This window comes from Protopterus annectens, chromosome 6.part0, assembly GCF_019279795.1.
Source record: "Protopterus annectens isolate FY-2018-M chromosome 6.part0, PAN1.0, whole genome shotgun sequence".
Lineage (NCBI taxonomy): Eukaryota > Metazoa > Chordata > Ceratodontiformes > Protopteridae > Protopterus > Protopterus annectens.
Window position 1 is genome coordinate 383,395,431 of NC_056737.1, and position 16,562 is coordinate 383,411,992.

The window sequence follows — 16,562 nt, forward strand, 5'->3', positions numbered from 1 at the left end:
TTGTTCTAGTAAGATTGTTAACACTGTTTATATCAAGCTCTACTATGCAGTTATGCATAAGGTAACTATGGACCTTGTCACTATTCTGACAAACTGTCCCGTCAGAAAAAGTTGCCTCTTTTTGACCCAAATTTCTACTCCGAGTTAATATTTTTTCTTCAGTAAATAAGGCCTTTAGTCATTTGTTAGAGTTTTTTTTTTCTTATGGTGAAATGCAGAGCAGATTACTGTCTAACCTCTGGTAGTACATTAGTGGCCTTATTATACTGGCCTTGCATGAAAGATATAGCTCCCTTTCAAAAGGTGCATGAAGCACAGAAGTATGGAATTACATTCTTCTCGTTTTAAATGTAACTGTATTGGAAAAAACTTGTACATTTACTTCTGAAGACCAAAACTTGTAAGTAACTAGAGCCTAGTGTAGCTTATGACCAAAAGAAACGTGAGTACAGATGGACTTTCATGTCAGACAAAACTGAAAAAGATCTGTGGTTACCTGGCATGATTGATCAGGGATATGTTTTGGATGTTGTATTTTAGATATTATAGACATTTGAAGCAAAATTCCACAAAATGTTATCAAAAGTTAGACATTCCATGTGTTAACTTTGAAGGACATTATCCTTGTAATTGAACAGACAGTGAGGCACAATGGGCAACAGTAATGAGAATTCATACTGAAGAATGGAGGACTACAGTTTATGGTCGGGGTACACCCTTTTTAATATATTTTAGGTAACCCTTCAGAGAGTACAAAACGAAAGGTATTCTTTTTTGCAGATGCGAGAAAGACTGGTAACTTGTACAGGTATGAGATAAATGGAGAGTTAGGATGACAATGGAAATGTTAAGGTCAAACAAGTTATAAAATATTTGATAACTTGGATTGAATGTTAAAAATATAAAATAATCCATCTGGGAAACAAATATCCAGGGGAAAAATACTTAAACTGAGATGAGCTGGATGAAACCATGAGACAGCAAGGAATCAGCATATCAAATGATCTGAAGAGAAGTAATAAACCCAAGTGCCATTATATAAGGCTAGTTTTGCTACTCCACAGTAACATTTTACAGGTATAGTCACATGCATCATATGTAGCGCCCAAAACCTGGCTTACGAAATTACCTGAAGCATTTCATCCAGTACTTGGGAAGGTGCTAATGTCAAGTGGACTGGTCATAGCAAAGCATTCTCTCACCTATTGATAAATAAGCTTTAAGCTTTTTTAAGTAGAATTTTCTTTGGCTTACTTAGTAGGGTATGTATTTGAGGTTTTCCACTACCCTGACTGATATATCCTATCAAAATATGCATGCAACAAAGGGACAAAGTTTGAAAATACACATCAAAGCCAGGATGACAGATATTCAACAGATCTATAGGACTGCTAGATAAATGTAGAAATAAGGGAAACAGAAATGTCTTAAGCTGCAAAACCTTGATAGAGGAACCCTAAAAACTTCTTGAAGGGCATAAACACATTTAAGAACTTATGGTCCTCAAAAAAACAATTTCCCATTGTAGGACTTGATATAAGAACAGATTGATAAAAATTTAGTCTGCACCTTACTCACTTGTAATTAACATTTCTCTGCACCATCACAGCTGTGAATATGGAGGAAGACCTTATGTCCATACCTATTCTTTTGGCTAGTTTGTGATAAATCATTTAGTAAGCTAGACATAAATGTCCAACCTAAGTGGCCTTCATCAGCTGACAGTTACCAGCAGTCATTGTACACATGGCAACTTAAATTTCTAGTTAGACCTGTAAAACACTTAGTAAACATGTGGAGCACATCTTGTCATTCAATGAAATTTTGGCGAACACAAAAAGAATGAGTGCTGTTCACTAAAATTACTTTCAATGACAATGGAGTTTGCTTTTTTTCTCCACTGTTGTTTGACCAAGGAGTTGGTATATACAAGTCCAGAGTGAGGGTAATGTCCTTCCTCATGGGGGGGGGGCGGCACTTGCCCTCTCTGCAAAAACAAAATTGTTAAGGTGTTAGCCCAAGGTGATTTTGGTGAACTGTTTTCATTTTTTTTTTTCTTTCACCAAAATTTCCTTTGATGACTGTAAAGGAAAACACAAAGATCAATGCATGTAAGGTTCAAGTAAGGCACCATTTATTACTTGCAGCAAGGAGACAAAGCATGTAGGTACAAGGTTTGTCTGATTTTCCATGGCTCAGCATGCTATTCTTATACAGTTATTTGCATGTACACAAGAAAATGTTGTTAGTTTAACTGCTGACATGATCAGAAAAGAAGACATTGTTAGATTTACTGCTGACATGGTCAGAAAACTGCTGTCTTGCAAAACATGTTTGAGAAAAACAACCTGGCCTTGGGATAATTTCAGCCCTCCTTTGTTTCTTACATTTCTTCAGCTGTTCAGTTCTTGATATGATACATTTGCCCAGGGTCAAGATACAACCCTGGCCTCAATACACATTCTGCTGACCATGGTAGACTTTCAAGCATCAATTGTTCTCTTATCAAGGTTTTCTGCAGCTGCACATATTTCACACAGAACAAGCAGAATAAACATATTAATTTCTTTTTTAACCCTAAATGCATCTAAGCTTACACATTGCAGTTATACATTTTCTAAACATTTCCCCCCTTTTAATATTTTATTCTGCCTTCAAAACAAGTATAAACAGTTATTCTTCTCATAACCATTTCCCACTTAGGATTTACAGTTAGAGAGTCATTCAGTTTAGGCCTGTGAAAGCATTTTTTCAGTTTTAAGTAATTCCTCGAATTCAGCATCTTGGTATAAAGTTTCTGAAACTGAAACGTCTACTATATTCTTAACTAGTCCTTTTATACAGGGGATGCAGCAGCATCCACACACCATCAGTAAGGCTATTCCTACACAGATGGCAATCAGAATGTTCATCAGGATGCTGCCCCAACCCCCGAACCATTTCAGAAAAAAGTCCGTCAATGGGTTTGGTCCTGGTTTGGTCATGGCCGACACCTGCTGAATTACTTCAAGATGGTTGTCTATCTCGTGTTTGTTGTCAGGAATGTACGAACAGCACTCCTCCTGGATTAAAGCACATGTACCTCCTTTCGCCGCTAGGGTGAAGTCAAGAGCCATGTGATTTTGAAGTACCACTGGTCTCATGGCAGTCAGTTCATCGGTTACCAACTCTAGGGCAGAAAAGGTTGCATTACTCATTATTTCAAGAAGTTTAGATAGTTTTCTCAGCTCCCAGATTGATTTTGTTGCTCCATATGCTGGTAATATGCCTGCCAACGATATGACATCATCACCCAGATCCATGTGCGATAGTCCTTTGTTATTTCCAGGGCCTAAGTCATGATGGTATTTCTAAGGTTCATTGATTTGTCCCACTGGATTAGCAGGCTTCTTAATTTCTCGGATATTCTGAATTTTCCCTTGAGGTAAAACTGCCGTGTGTCATATGGCCGGAACCAGGTACCCCAAAAAACAGCTACCGGACCAGTTTTCAGGTAGCCATTTATATGCTTTTCTTCTGCATATAAAGTAACAATCTTCTACTTTAGTGGTAGCTTTACTATAAACATACACTTGTCCTGCGTGAAACATTTTTTCTGTCAATTATAGACAGTTGTTTGTAGAGAACAGAATCACGTTTTACTTCCTCAATTGTTTTAAGCATCAATTCAAAAAATGAATCATAGTTTGTATTGCAATAAAATCCGGTGTTATCAGGTTTAGTGTAGCATCTATAAGGAACTGTTACATTGCAATGGCTCCATCCTACCCTGACTGTATCATTCTTATGAAAACACACAGTTCCCTTTTGACGAATAGACAATTGTAATGCTACTTTATCTTCCGATGTAACATTCGATGTGTCATGAATTAGGTTTTCCCAGGTCTTATTAGCCCCTAGGGGAACTGAAGTTAGCAGTAATCCCCCATATGCTGTTGGTAAAGCTGTGCAGATCCAGCAATTTGAAACAATGAAGGTTTCAGCATACACATATTTGATTGCCTGGTAAGTATTGAAGTTCGGGTGCCACTCACGCTTACTAAATTCTACTTGCGTAACAGAGAAGAGAAATGGCCATAACAAAAAGATTATTGTTACCATGATGATCAGTAGGATGGTCATGCAATATTTCTGTGGAAATGATTGTTCCGTATTGTCTCTGTCTTCTCCGGTTCTTCCAAAAAGATATTTTCTTGATTCAGTCATTTTATTTGGACACGTGATCTTACTCTCTGCCCTACAGGACCTTAGCACTGATGATTGCTTCACTGGGTTTGAGACGGATCAGTTCCTATTGATCTGACCCCCCCCCTTTATAACCACACTTTTGTGCTTAGGGTACCGATGGAGAGGTAAGGTCTTTGTCCAGTTCGAAGTTTCTCATCAACTTGCAGTGCGTCAGGTGTATCCACGAAGCCTGTTCTGCTATCTTGACTGCAGTAGATGTTGAAAGAAGCACCTGGTAGGGACCTTCCCACTTTGGCAATACCCAGTTCTTTCGCTTCATGATTTTAATCCACACCCAGTCTCCTGGCGTCACTGTCACTTCTGATGTTTCGGCTTGCTTCTGACCTGAAACAGAATTAAACTGCAACAGATGTTTAGAACTCAACAACTTTTTCATATATTCAGCTAGTGTAAAATCAGCTTCCTGGTCTGATGACATGAGAGGTTTCCACTGGGGTGTGTAATAAGCCCTTCCATACAGCTTTTCAAAAGGAGTCAGTCCTTTTGCTGTAGGGACAGTTCTCATGCTCAGCAATGCAAAAGGTAAACAGTACAGCTAGGTTTTTCCTGTTTCAGCTATCGGTTTCCTTAGTTTGCTTTTCAGTATACCGTTATGCCTTTCAACCAGCCCTGCAGACTGCAGATGATATGCACAATGATTTTTAAGAGAAATACCAAAAAACTTACTCAGCTGCTGTATGGTTTGATTTACAAAGTGCGTACCGTTGTCATTATAGATTCTTTCCGGAATACCGAACCTAGGAATAATGTCCTTAACAAGTACCTTTGCTACTGTAGCTGCATCCGGATTTTTAGTTGGAAAAGCTTCCACCCACCTGGAGAACATATCTATAATGACAAGGCAGTACTTCTTGTTTTCACATTTGTTTAGTTCTATGAAATCCATACAGATAGTGTGAAATGGATGTGGTGGTGTGGGAAAACTCCCTTGCTTAGGCTTTATCGCCCCCTGTGCATGGTGTTTGTTACAGATTTGAGACATTAAACAAAATTTTTTAGAATAGTTTGTAAATCCGTACGTTGTGAACACCTGGTTCACCAGCTGTACCACCCCCCCGTTGAGACATGGCACTGCCCATGGCTCAACAATGCCGCATAGCGGAACAAGTTAGAGGGTAGTATTGGTTTTCCCTCTTTAGAGATGTACAGCCCCTTCTCGAGGATTTTTCCTCGTCTTATCCACCGCTGTTTTTCTGCTTGCGTAGTGAGTGTCTGCATTGTTTTTAACATATCTGAATTCAAGGTTTCAGAGGGTTGTAATTCCTTATCTAGAAGGAATACCTCTGTAGCTGCCTGTTTTGCAGCTGCATCAGCTCTCGCATTACCTTTTGAAATTATGTCCTGTTGTTTAGTATGAGCTGTACATTTGCAAATAGCTAGCCTTCGAGGCAATTGAATGGATTCTAAGTGATCTAAAATAAGCTGCGCATGATTTATAGGTTTGCCAGTAGATCTTATCATTCCTCGGTTTTTCCACTGTTGTGCAAACACATGTACAGTGGAAAAAGCGTATTAATATCAGTGAAGATGTTTACACACTTATTCTTTGCTAAGGTACATGCTCGTGTCAGAGCAATCAATTCTGCTGCCTGTGCAGATAAATGATGCGGTAAAGATTTTGCTTCTATAACTTCAGTATCAGAGACTACTGCATATCCTACTAGGTTCTGTCCTGCAGGGCCCCTTTTGCACAAGCCATCCACGTAGTATGTCACCTCGGCATTATCCAAGGGGACATCCGTGAGGTCTTTCCTAGGTAATGTCTTCTGCTTGATTATTTGCAGGCAGCAATGTAGTGTGCCGTCTGCAGGAGTTGGGAGCAGGGTAGAAGGGTTTAATGTCGTACATCGTTCAATTGTCATATGAGGTTGGCTCAACAATATGGTCATGCAGGAGAGATGCCTAGCAGGAGAGAGATATGCTACTTTTTCTTGTAATAAAATAATCGCGACTGCATGAGGTACCCTTAGAGTGAGTGGGTGAAACAAGACTACTGAAGCCGAAGCCTGCACTGCCATTGCTGCCGCGACTACTGCTTGCACACAGTGTGGCAAAGATTGTGCCACTGGGTCTAATTGTGATGAATAGTAATCTATGGGACATTGCTTATCCCCATGTTGTTGTGTTAGTACTGATGTCATATAACCCTGCTTTCAATCTACGGTCTGAAAAAAACGCTTATGGTAATTAGGCAAACCCAGAACTAGAGAGGAGGCAATTAACTGTTTCAGCTTACAGAAAGTAGATTCTGCCTCCGTTGTCCACTGTAACAAGTCCTGCACTGCCATAGGTGTCTTGTAAATAAGGTCAGTTAAAGGTGCAGATTCCAAAGCATAGTTTGGAATCCAGCTCAGACAAAAATTAGTCGTTCCCAAGAAGGACTTAATTTCCTTCTTGGTGGTGGGCTTTGGTGCCTGCAAAATTGCCACCTTCCTGTCCTCATCTAAAGTTCTACCTCCCTTGGATATTACATATCCCAAGTACTTTACCTGTTTTTTCCAAAGTTGCAGTTTGTTCTTATTCACTTTGTGTCCTTCAGCAGCTAACAATCGTAAAAGTGCTACTGTGTCTTCCCTGCAATCCTGCAGGGTGGGGGCTGCTAATAGAATGTCTTCAACATAAAGTAAGACCTGACTACCCCTTGGTGGATTAAATCCTGCCAGGTTACTTGACATTTCTTGTGAAAATATAGTAGGGCTCTCACAATATCCCTGTGGTAATCGGGTATATGTGTATCTTTTTCCCTGAAACGTGAATGCAAACCAATACTGGCTGTCTGGGTGTATTGGTATTGAAAAGAATGCATTACTAATGTCTACCACAGAGAAATATTCTTGTTGAAGTTTTAAATCGTTCAACAAGGTGTGTGGATCTGGCACCATAGGTGCCCTTGGTATTACTGCGTCATTTACAGCTTGCAAATCCTGAACCATACGCCATTCTCCATTGGCTTTTTTGACTGAAAATAAAGGTGTATTACACAGAGAATTAGGGGATTCTGCTAGCACCCCTCCCTTAAGTAATGCTGCTATAATAGGTTTTATTCCTGCCTCTGCATCCTTTCTTAAGGAATACTGTCTTTTTTGTGGTCTAAATGCTGATTTTGGTGTAAAACTAACTGGACCTGCAGTACGGATAAGTCCTACATCTGATTTTCCTGCTGACCAGAGGGTCTCTGGTATATCTCGTAAGGCATTTTCTTCTTCCATCAGTAGGAGTATCCATCAGCTGTCTCCGCGAGACTGCAGATGTACAGCTGGGTTAGCTTGAGTCACCCAGTTCAATTTCTGCACTTGTATTCCCTGTCCTGACAACTCCAGTTCTGTTTGTTTTTCCCATCTCGTAACTCTCTCTCCTAGGTCTGCCCACCATATGTTTTTATTCTTGATTAAGCTTACATGTGGTAGTCGATTGGATTTATAAAGTGTCAAAAACTCCTGGGGCAGCGAACAGCTGGCTACACTATTCCCTTCTGCGTCCCAAGTATAAGTTTCTTAGTACCAATCTGTTTGTACGATGCTTAAATAATTCTTTTTCATACTCATTATCAGGCCCTGATGTGTTACAAAAATACAGTGTGCAGTGCAGCAGGTGCTGTTTATCAATGTCCTGGGAGGCAAACTTACTGATGGCTACATTCATCAGTTCTTTGGTCACAGTCCCTGGACCAGTCGTAACCAGGTCCTGACTGTACCAATAAAATGTTTCACTCCCCGATTGAAACATAAAGGTGTCAGTTCGTCGCTGTGCTTCCATGCCCTGCATAGTTGGAACCACCGCTATGACAAACAACTGCATAAGATCCCTGCCCAAGAGATTTACTGGGCATTTTGCAGAAACTATAATCTTACTTATTTGTGTTAATCCTGAAACAGGATCTGTTATGGTGATATTGCGGGAGAGGGGCTCCCGGTATAGCTGCCCATTCGCTGCTTTGACCAATATGTAATCAGATGACTCTGAATTGTCTGGTAATTTGGAGGGGTGTATCAGGGTCCGTGATGCCCCTGAATCACACAAAAATTTAACTTCACTCCGTTCCACTAAAAGTGTAACTTCCGGTTTTGTATCTGCTAAATAGATCCCCAGGCTCAATAAAGCTAAATCTAGTACTTCATCTTCTTCTGTGCCGTCATCGATTTCCTGTACTTCCTCTATTACCCTTTTCACATCCTCATTTGTCCTTTCTCTACTGGTCTCTTCTTGTGATTCCTGACTATCATATAGTCAGTCCTCACCTTCTTTATCTTCCGTTGTTGCTTTCTTATTTTTCCTGCAATCCCTTGCAAAATGTCCCTTTTTACCACATTTAAAACATTCTCCCCTTTTCTTGCGTCCTTCAAAGTCTTCTGATCGCTGATCAGATTGCTTACCTCCCTGTGTATTTTTTCTGCCCTTTTTCCCGGGGTGCACTACATAAACTTCTGCTCCGTCTTCTACGGAAAATACCTGAGCCGCCTTCTTTTTGCTATTAAAATGCCTTTCAGCATGTCTAGCATATTCGAGTAGTGAATGTAATCTGCTAGTTCGATGGTCAACCATGTGTTTTGTAAAGAAACTGCTTATGGGTGTACTACTACCTTTTAGAAATGCATTCTTCAACTGCTGTTCATATGGGGAATCTTGTTTTTGATCTTCAGGAACCTGCATTCCACAGTGGTTGTTAAAACATTCTAACAATCTAGCAAAATATTGGTCAACTGATTCACTCTCCTGCTGGACACATTGATTAATGCAAGTCCAGTCTGCCCTAAGTTTCCATTTCTCAGAAATGCGGTCTGTAAGTCCCTTCACTCGAGTGTCTAATTCTGCGCTGCTGTGTGGAAGAGGTTTTTGTGCAGCGTCAGGAGGATTCCAGTTGCCACAAATCATGTACCAATCTGGTCCTACAATCTGTTGGACTACTTTTTCTATCTCTTCCCCATTTAAGTTATAACTTAGCTTAATTCCTTGTAAATCTTCTGAAAATTTTCTGAAATTAAGTTTTGGATGGGGAATCCCTTCTGTAGCTTTCCGGATATCTTCCGGAGTCCAGGGTCGATATACTAAGATAGTTGGAGTCTGATCTTCCTGTCCTGCCTAAGGGTTCGGCACTTCTATAAGTGGGCATATTTCTTCTTCTACAGGTTGTGTATCCTTAACTACCTGCCATAATTCGGAGCTGCCTTCTTGATTATTTCCCTTCGTTCGGGACCTAGTTTCGATGGGATGTCTAACTTTAGCTAGTTTCAATTTTATAAAGTCTCTTTCTCTAGTGATCATAGGATATAACTGGGGTGGGTCAGTCTGTCCGCTTACTCCGTACTCTGGCAGCAAAGAGGGAGGCAGAGGTGCCGATGCCACTACCAAGTTATTGTCTTCTTTAGCTAAAAACATTGTTTTTGAGTTTTTGTTCTTTTGGTCTCTGCGGTTTGCTTCCTCCAGCCACCTGTGTACCTGGGGAATTCCTAACTGTCGTTGTTTTTTAACTTGACCCTTAGAATCAGTTTTGAGTTGTTTGATAAGTTTGATAAGTGAGGATTTTTCTAATTTTCTGTCAAATTCATACTTAATAACCCATTTTGAAAAGTATTTAATATTATCTGCGCGGTGTGACTGCATATATTTTGCATCTTCCGTTAACGGTGGATTTCCGGGTGTCTTTGTACAATTATTACCCATTTTTTCCCTATTTTGTTTGCTACATAGACTGTTCAGAAAAATATTACCTGATGCCTTCAGATTTTACATGGTACCACGGATTTTGTTAAAGTCTCTTCAGAATGACTGTCTAAAGCCTACTGATCTGTTTCACCTGATCTATGACAAGATTGTACCTTTTCTATCCCTGACTGTAAGAAAACAAAATCTGACAGAAACAATACACATCCAGTCCCTGATCTTGAAACAGAAAAAGTAGATTCACCTTACCTGAGCCCACATGATTGATCGCTGATTCGCGGAAACCCCTCCTTCAGTCCAGGTCAGAAAGTGGCTGGCCTCTTTTGACGACAATTCAGTCGGAGGACTTTTCACATAAGAAGAACTGATTTGGTTTCTTCCCAGTACGGTTTCATCCACCTGGCTGTCTGATCCGAGGTGAAGTGAGGTAATCCGGCTCGAAGGACCAATCTGTAAAGGAAAACACAAAGATCAATGCACATAAGGTTCAAGTAAGGCACCCTTTATTACTTGCAGCAAGGAGACAAAGCATGTAGGTACAAGGTTTGTCTGATTTTCCATGGCTCAGCATGTTATTCTTATACAGTTCTCTGCATATACACAAGAAAATATTGCTAGTTTAACTGCTGACATGATCAGAAGAGAAGACATTGTTAGATTTACTGCTGACATGGTCAGAAAATTGCTGTCTTGTAAAACATGTTTGAGAAAACCAACCTGGCTTTGGGATAATTTCAGCCCTCCTTTGTTTCTTACATTTCTGCAGCTGTTCAGTTCTTGATATGATACATTTGCCCAGGGTCAAGATACAACCCTGGCCTCAATACACATTCTGCTGACCATGGTAGACTTTCAAGCATCAATTGTTCTCTTTTCAAGGTTTTCTGCAGCTGCACATATTTCACACAGAACAAGCAGAATAAACGTATTAATTTCATTTTTAACCCTAAATGCATCTAAGCTTGCACATTGCAGTTATACATTTCCTTAATGACTCTACATGAATCTGTAAATATGAGGCTTCTGGAGAGGTAAGTTTTCTTTTTTTTTTCTACCTTTGAAAGGAGTCCATTATTATACATTGGTATGATGGTAAAGGTCTTCACCTCAAAGACATAAGGTACAGTGTTTGATTCTGACCTTGGGTTAAAGGCTAGGCTTAAGATGGCACTGTAGGGCAATTAACCTAGTATGTACCTATGAAACCGATGTATGTGAAGAGGAATAAGCGATACATGTCAGTGATTACAAGTCCATTACTATATTTATGTTGCTAGGTTACTGGAAAGTACTGTATACAGAAAATTATTTAATTTCCTGCTACCGGATTTGGTTATCTCTAACAAACATATCATTGTTTCACACCAGACCATGGAGTCAGTAAAATCAATTGCAGCTGATGTGTACCTTGAGTTTTAAGGGTATTTATCTACAATCATGTGATCCTGTTATATTGATAATATGACTATTATATCATATAACACTCTTTCTAAGTTTAGAGCTTGAGGTTTGGAGGAGCCTTAGGAGTTGGGTAGTGCATTCCTTCCTGTGTTAGTTGTCCCCAGGATTGAAGTGTCTGTTCCCCAGGACATTTCTCCAAGCTCTTCAGGATCAGACAGGAATCAGCATAGTATCTCAACTTTAGATCAATGTAGTTCCTGACCATCTAGTTATGGAAAAGTGTCATCTGTATTTCATCTGAAAGAAAAGAGCTTTCGTTCTGCTTGGAGTCAAGATTCTTTTTGTTAAAGTCAAAACATTCCACCAGATCTGTTCACAATCCCTGTCTTGATGTCTACTGGGGGAGAATGATGAGGCAGCTGTAGCCAACTTTTTTGTGGCTTGATGAGGGCACTGGTTAAAACACAGTTTGAAATAGGGGTCTTCTCCTCCCTCTGGTGTCTGTGGTGGCAAGAGAAGGATGCTTTCATTTAACTTTCACTGATCCTACCCTGGGATCTGTTTGTACTGGGTGCTTTAGACCATTTGTTCCCTCTCTGGTTCCTTTACTGGTACATATGCTACCCTTGGAATCATTGAGCATCAGCATCAATAGGTTGGCTGAAATTTTGACCCTTATACCATCAGCGCCATTGTCATTGTGGGCCATGTTTCTGTTCACAGTCTTGACACTGAAACCTCTTTGATATTGATAATAGTCTAGGTGAAGAGAGCTGGAATGGCTTCTTCAGTGTCAAGTACTTTGCTACAGAAATTAAGGGATTTCTTTGCTTCCTAGGTGCGGAGTGTCTCAGTGCCACTGGGACAGGATCAGGAAGTGATAGAGAGGCAACCCAGAGGTTAAATGATATTCTTCAGGATTCAGTATCGTCTTTGTCTCCTGTTTTAGACATCCCACTATCTACTGCTTTAGCTTCATCATCTTACCCTCTCAGATGCTTATGAACAGAAATCCACTGCAGGAATAGATTACAGGTTTCAAATGCAGATTCTTCCTTCTCATGTTTGGACCCTTCCTCTATTGAATCTTCCCAGGAAAAGGATATTTAAAAGAAAACCTGGACTCATCCATGTAGTCTTCCATTTAGGATAGTGACCTTGAAGAAGATGATTCCCAGTACACCCTCCTAATAACCCCAGGTTTGGAGAAGTCTTGGAGTTGATGAAACATATTCACTGAGTGAGGGGGATCCTGCAGGAGGCTTTCTGCTCCATCCCACTGCCCTTATGGGTGGTTCTTCCTAAAGACAACATGCTTTTACTGATCATGCAGAGAGCTTAGCAAGAGCCAGATGTTGTGGTGCCTGTCTCTAGCAGGCTGGATAAGATTTTCCGACTTCCCTAAGGATTATGAATGCTGGAGTAAGGTCCCTTTAGCTAAGTCAGTTATAGTGGCTTTTACCTTCAGGAAAGAGCCAAGCCATTTATATTTACCTCCGATAGAGACTCCAAAGTGTTGGACATGTTTGGAGAAGTGCATATATGCATCATGCATTTTTTCTGTCAGGGCTTTAAAGTACCTGATATACATGTCTAGGTTTCAGAACAATGTAGAAGAGAAAATGCTAGATGCTGAACATGCTGCCTATATGGAAACTTAGTCTTCCACGTAGCTGCCTTAGTCAGTGTGAACACCTGTCCATGAGGTTACTGCATAGTGGATGGAATGGTAAGAGCTGCTGGGTCAGGCATCACTGTATGTTGTCATATATGGCTCAGACAATATGTTTTTATACAGTTTTATGCCGTCATTCACTTTTCTTTGCTTCCTAGGTGTGGGGTGTCTTAGTGCCATTGGGACAGAATCAGGAAATGATACAGAGGTAACCCCAAAGGTTAAATGATATCACAAAGGATTTAGCCAATCCTTGTCTCCTTTCTGGAACATCCTGTAATATAGTGCTTTGGCTATAGCATCTTCCCATCTTAGATGCATGGGAAAGAAAAGCCACTGCAGGCATACAAAAAGTAAGCAAGAGACCAAAATGATCACTGCAGTTGGAGTAAAACGTTTATGTCCTCAAAGAACATTTTCACTCAACTAGATGGGGGTCCAGATCCTGTAGCTTTAAAATAGCCAACAGCTACCATTTGAGCTGTGCTACAGTATGATAGGAACCAACCCTGTTTTGGTGGTTTCCAGAATAGATGCCACCCTACAGGTAGAGCGGTCTGCAAAACCAGGATTCCACAGCCATCACTTGGTATGGCAGCCACAGAATCCCTGAGAACTTGCCTGACTGTCCTTCTCTGAAGTAGTCTGAGGTTGGATCTCCCTGTGCCATTGTGAGTGGCTGGCCATATCATTGTAGGACAAGTGGATCAGGGAAATGGTATCTAGAGGCCACCAAATCCTCTTTATAACCCACCTACTTCCAGCATCAGTAATTGCAGACATCCCACCCCATGAAAAGCAAATGGCCAGATTAGAGGTAACAAGCATTCTATTTGTAAAAGAATTCAGTGGTCCTGCCAGACCAGAAAGGATCCAGAGTTTATTCAGGGTGCCCAGAAAAACAAAGGACCACAGGCCCATATTAAATCTGAGCAGCCTGAAGCAATTTGAAAAAGAAAATCCTGCATTGTCATGGTGCTGTAAATTGTTCCTTTCTTACAGGAGGGAAACTGGATTTTTAATTTTGTATATTTGTTTACCAGGTTAGTCACATTAGGCCAATGACCTCTTTTCAGGTGAGACCTAAGGTGGTATTTGTTTATGCTCTTTTGCTCCCCAGGACCCCTGTTTGCACATCAAGGATACCAGGGAGTCTAGGACATTTCTGTGCTTCAGGACCAGTCACTGTCAATTCCGAGACCTTCCACTTCATCTCATCCTAGTCCCCAAGGTGTTCACCAAATAAATGGCAGTCCTAGAATTCTTTCTATTGCTGTGGTACATTTGTCTTCCTGTATCAAGATAACAAGCTTCTTGAAATCACTATGAGGGAGTCATCAGTCAGAGTAGAGAAAAACTTACTCCAGCTGTTTATAACCATGGGAATATCAGTGTGCACTTTGAAGTCATAGTTGTCTCTTGCAGATTTCTTCATTTGCCATCTGGACATAAGGATATCTGTGGTCATTATACTGACAGACAGAACGGCCATCATTTGGTTAAGCATTCATCATTTTCACTGACATCCACCAAATTAGAACGTACTCTGTGCCTCAAAGTTTTAGGTCTAATGGCTGTATTAATTTCCTTGTACAACACTTTTGCAAGGTACAGAATGCGGGTACTTCACTGGAGACTCAAGGTCCAGTAGAATGAGAACTCACACCCCATTTTCCTTCCAGTTTGACTACTGAGTCTTTGTCAGGTCTGGCCATTTTTCCTTCCATCCATCAGGATAACCATCATCATGGATGCATCCACCCTGGGATGGGGATGCTGTTTAAATCAGGTTCAAGGGACATGGACACAGCAAGAGACTTCTTTTCACATTGGTACCCTGGAGATTAAGAGAGTCCTCCTAATGTTACAGGCTGTACAAGACTCCTTCCTTCTGAGTGCAGTTGCTATCCATTCTGAAAACATAGCAGTGATTGGTTCATCAACAAGCAGGATGGAACTTGCTCCTTTTGTCTGCTGGGAGGAGATAAGGTTATAGGAATGGACCATACTGCTTTCTCTTTGCAATGCACATTCCCAGACAGTACAACTGCCTATCAAACAAGCCAGTGCTCATTGATGACTCACTAGTGGTCTTTCAGTCACTCAATGGTAAATGACATCTTTCATCACTGGGGAGCACCTTTCTGTGAGATGTTTGCATCCCCAACCAGTGCCAAGTGCAACATTAATTTTTCCCTTTTTCATCCACAGTGGCAGTTACCCTGAATTGCTCAGGTTCTGCAGTTCCCTCTTTGTCTTCTTTACTCCTTTCCTTTGTTTCCTCTTCATGTTTGATGAAGTACCCAGTTTTTCTGCAGTAATGGTTTAGTTAGCAGCCATTTCTAATTTGCATCAAGGTATGAACTCTTCTTGCATAACTTCCTCGAAGAGTTGCAGGGCATTCTTGAGGGAGACCTTCCAGTTAAGACCTCTCATCAGGGCCTGGCTCACTATAGGACTTGAACTTTATGCTGGAAGAATTGACTTTACTATCATTCAAACTTGCAGCTGCAGTGTATCTCAGTTTTGTCTTTAAAGACTCTATATTTAGTGGAAGTAGTGAGTGCCAGCTGAATTTTTAAAGACTCCTCCAGATTTTACCCCTGTGGTGTGAACAGAGCTTCCCATTAATCAGACAATCAGCTTCCCTGTTTTGTTACTTAGTTTACAACAGATTACAGTACTTATTCCTTTGCTCAGGCATCCATTATCTGTTGCACTTTTATATAGATAGAACAAAGGAGGTAAAAGGATGATCCATCTCTTGTCTTTTACTTCAAATAAATTGGGCAGACAGTTTCAAGTGTCACCCTATCCAAATGGCTAAAGAGACTGCATTATTTTTTGATGTACAGAATACAAGACAACCTTATCAGTTAATACTAAATGCATTCTTCCTGAGCTGTAAGAATTTCTTCAAGCCCTCGTCAGTTGATGGCATCTGTGTGGCTGTGATATGAACTCAACTACACAGTTTTACAAGACTATATGAGCTGGATGTGATCTCAAGGTCCAGGTCTAGCTTTTAGGTACATCACACTCTGTGGTATTATGTTTTGAAACACCCAGAAGATTGTAGCTGGGGGCTTTGTCTTGAGCATGAAGTGGATGGATGGGATCATGTGTAAGTACTTTCCATAATGTTAGATCTTCACAATCCATGTCTGTGCAATTCAGCAACCCCACTCACCTTCCCCTTCTAGCTCTGCAAACATGAGATGGAGAGAATGAGAAGCATGATGCACTGTGTAAATGTTAAGGAGGAGTTAAGAGCATGTGAGGATCTTAAAAGCGCCAAGCAACTGCTGCTTGCGAATAACTAGTTCTCAGGTTGAAGTGAGACAGGCATAGATTATGAAATACATGACTTTTATTTATCACTTCTTTTGTGATCCCATCAGCAGCAGTTATAGTTAGGTCATTCTAGTCAGCAGGAAGAAAGAATCCTGTTTCCAGACAAATGTTTTTATTTTTTTCATCCATCTTGGCCACTCATTTACTTCACAGATCCTAGGGATCGAAGGAAGTGTTTTTCCCCCCACAACATTATCCTCGCAGGAGGGGAAGGATGAATCAC

The 16,562-nt window shown here is 40.6% G+C and overlaps 1 protein-coding gene across 1 annotated transcript in view; it reads left to right on the forward strand.

The window, feature by feature from the left end:
* Positions 1-16,562, forward strand: part of LOC122804326 (protein only RNase P catalytic subunit) — a 1,488,843-nt gene that overhangs the window by 1,397,959 nt on the left and 74,322 nt on the right. The gene's annotated exons all lie outside the window — the stretch shown is intronic.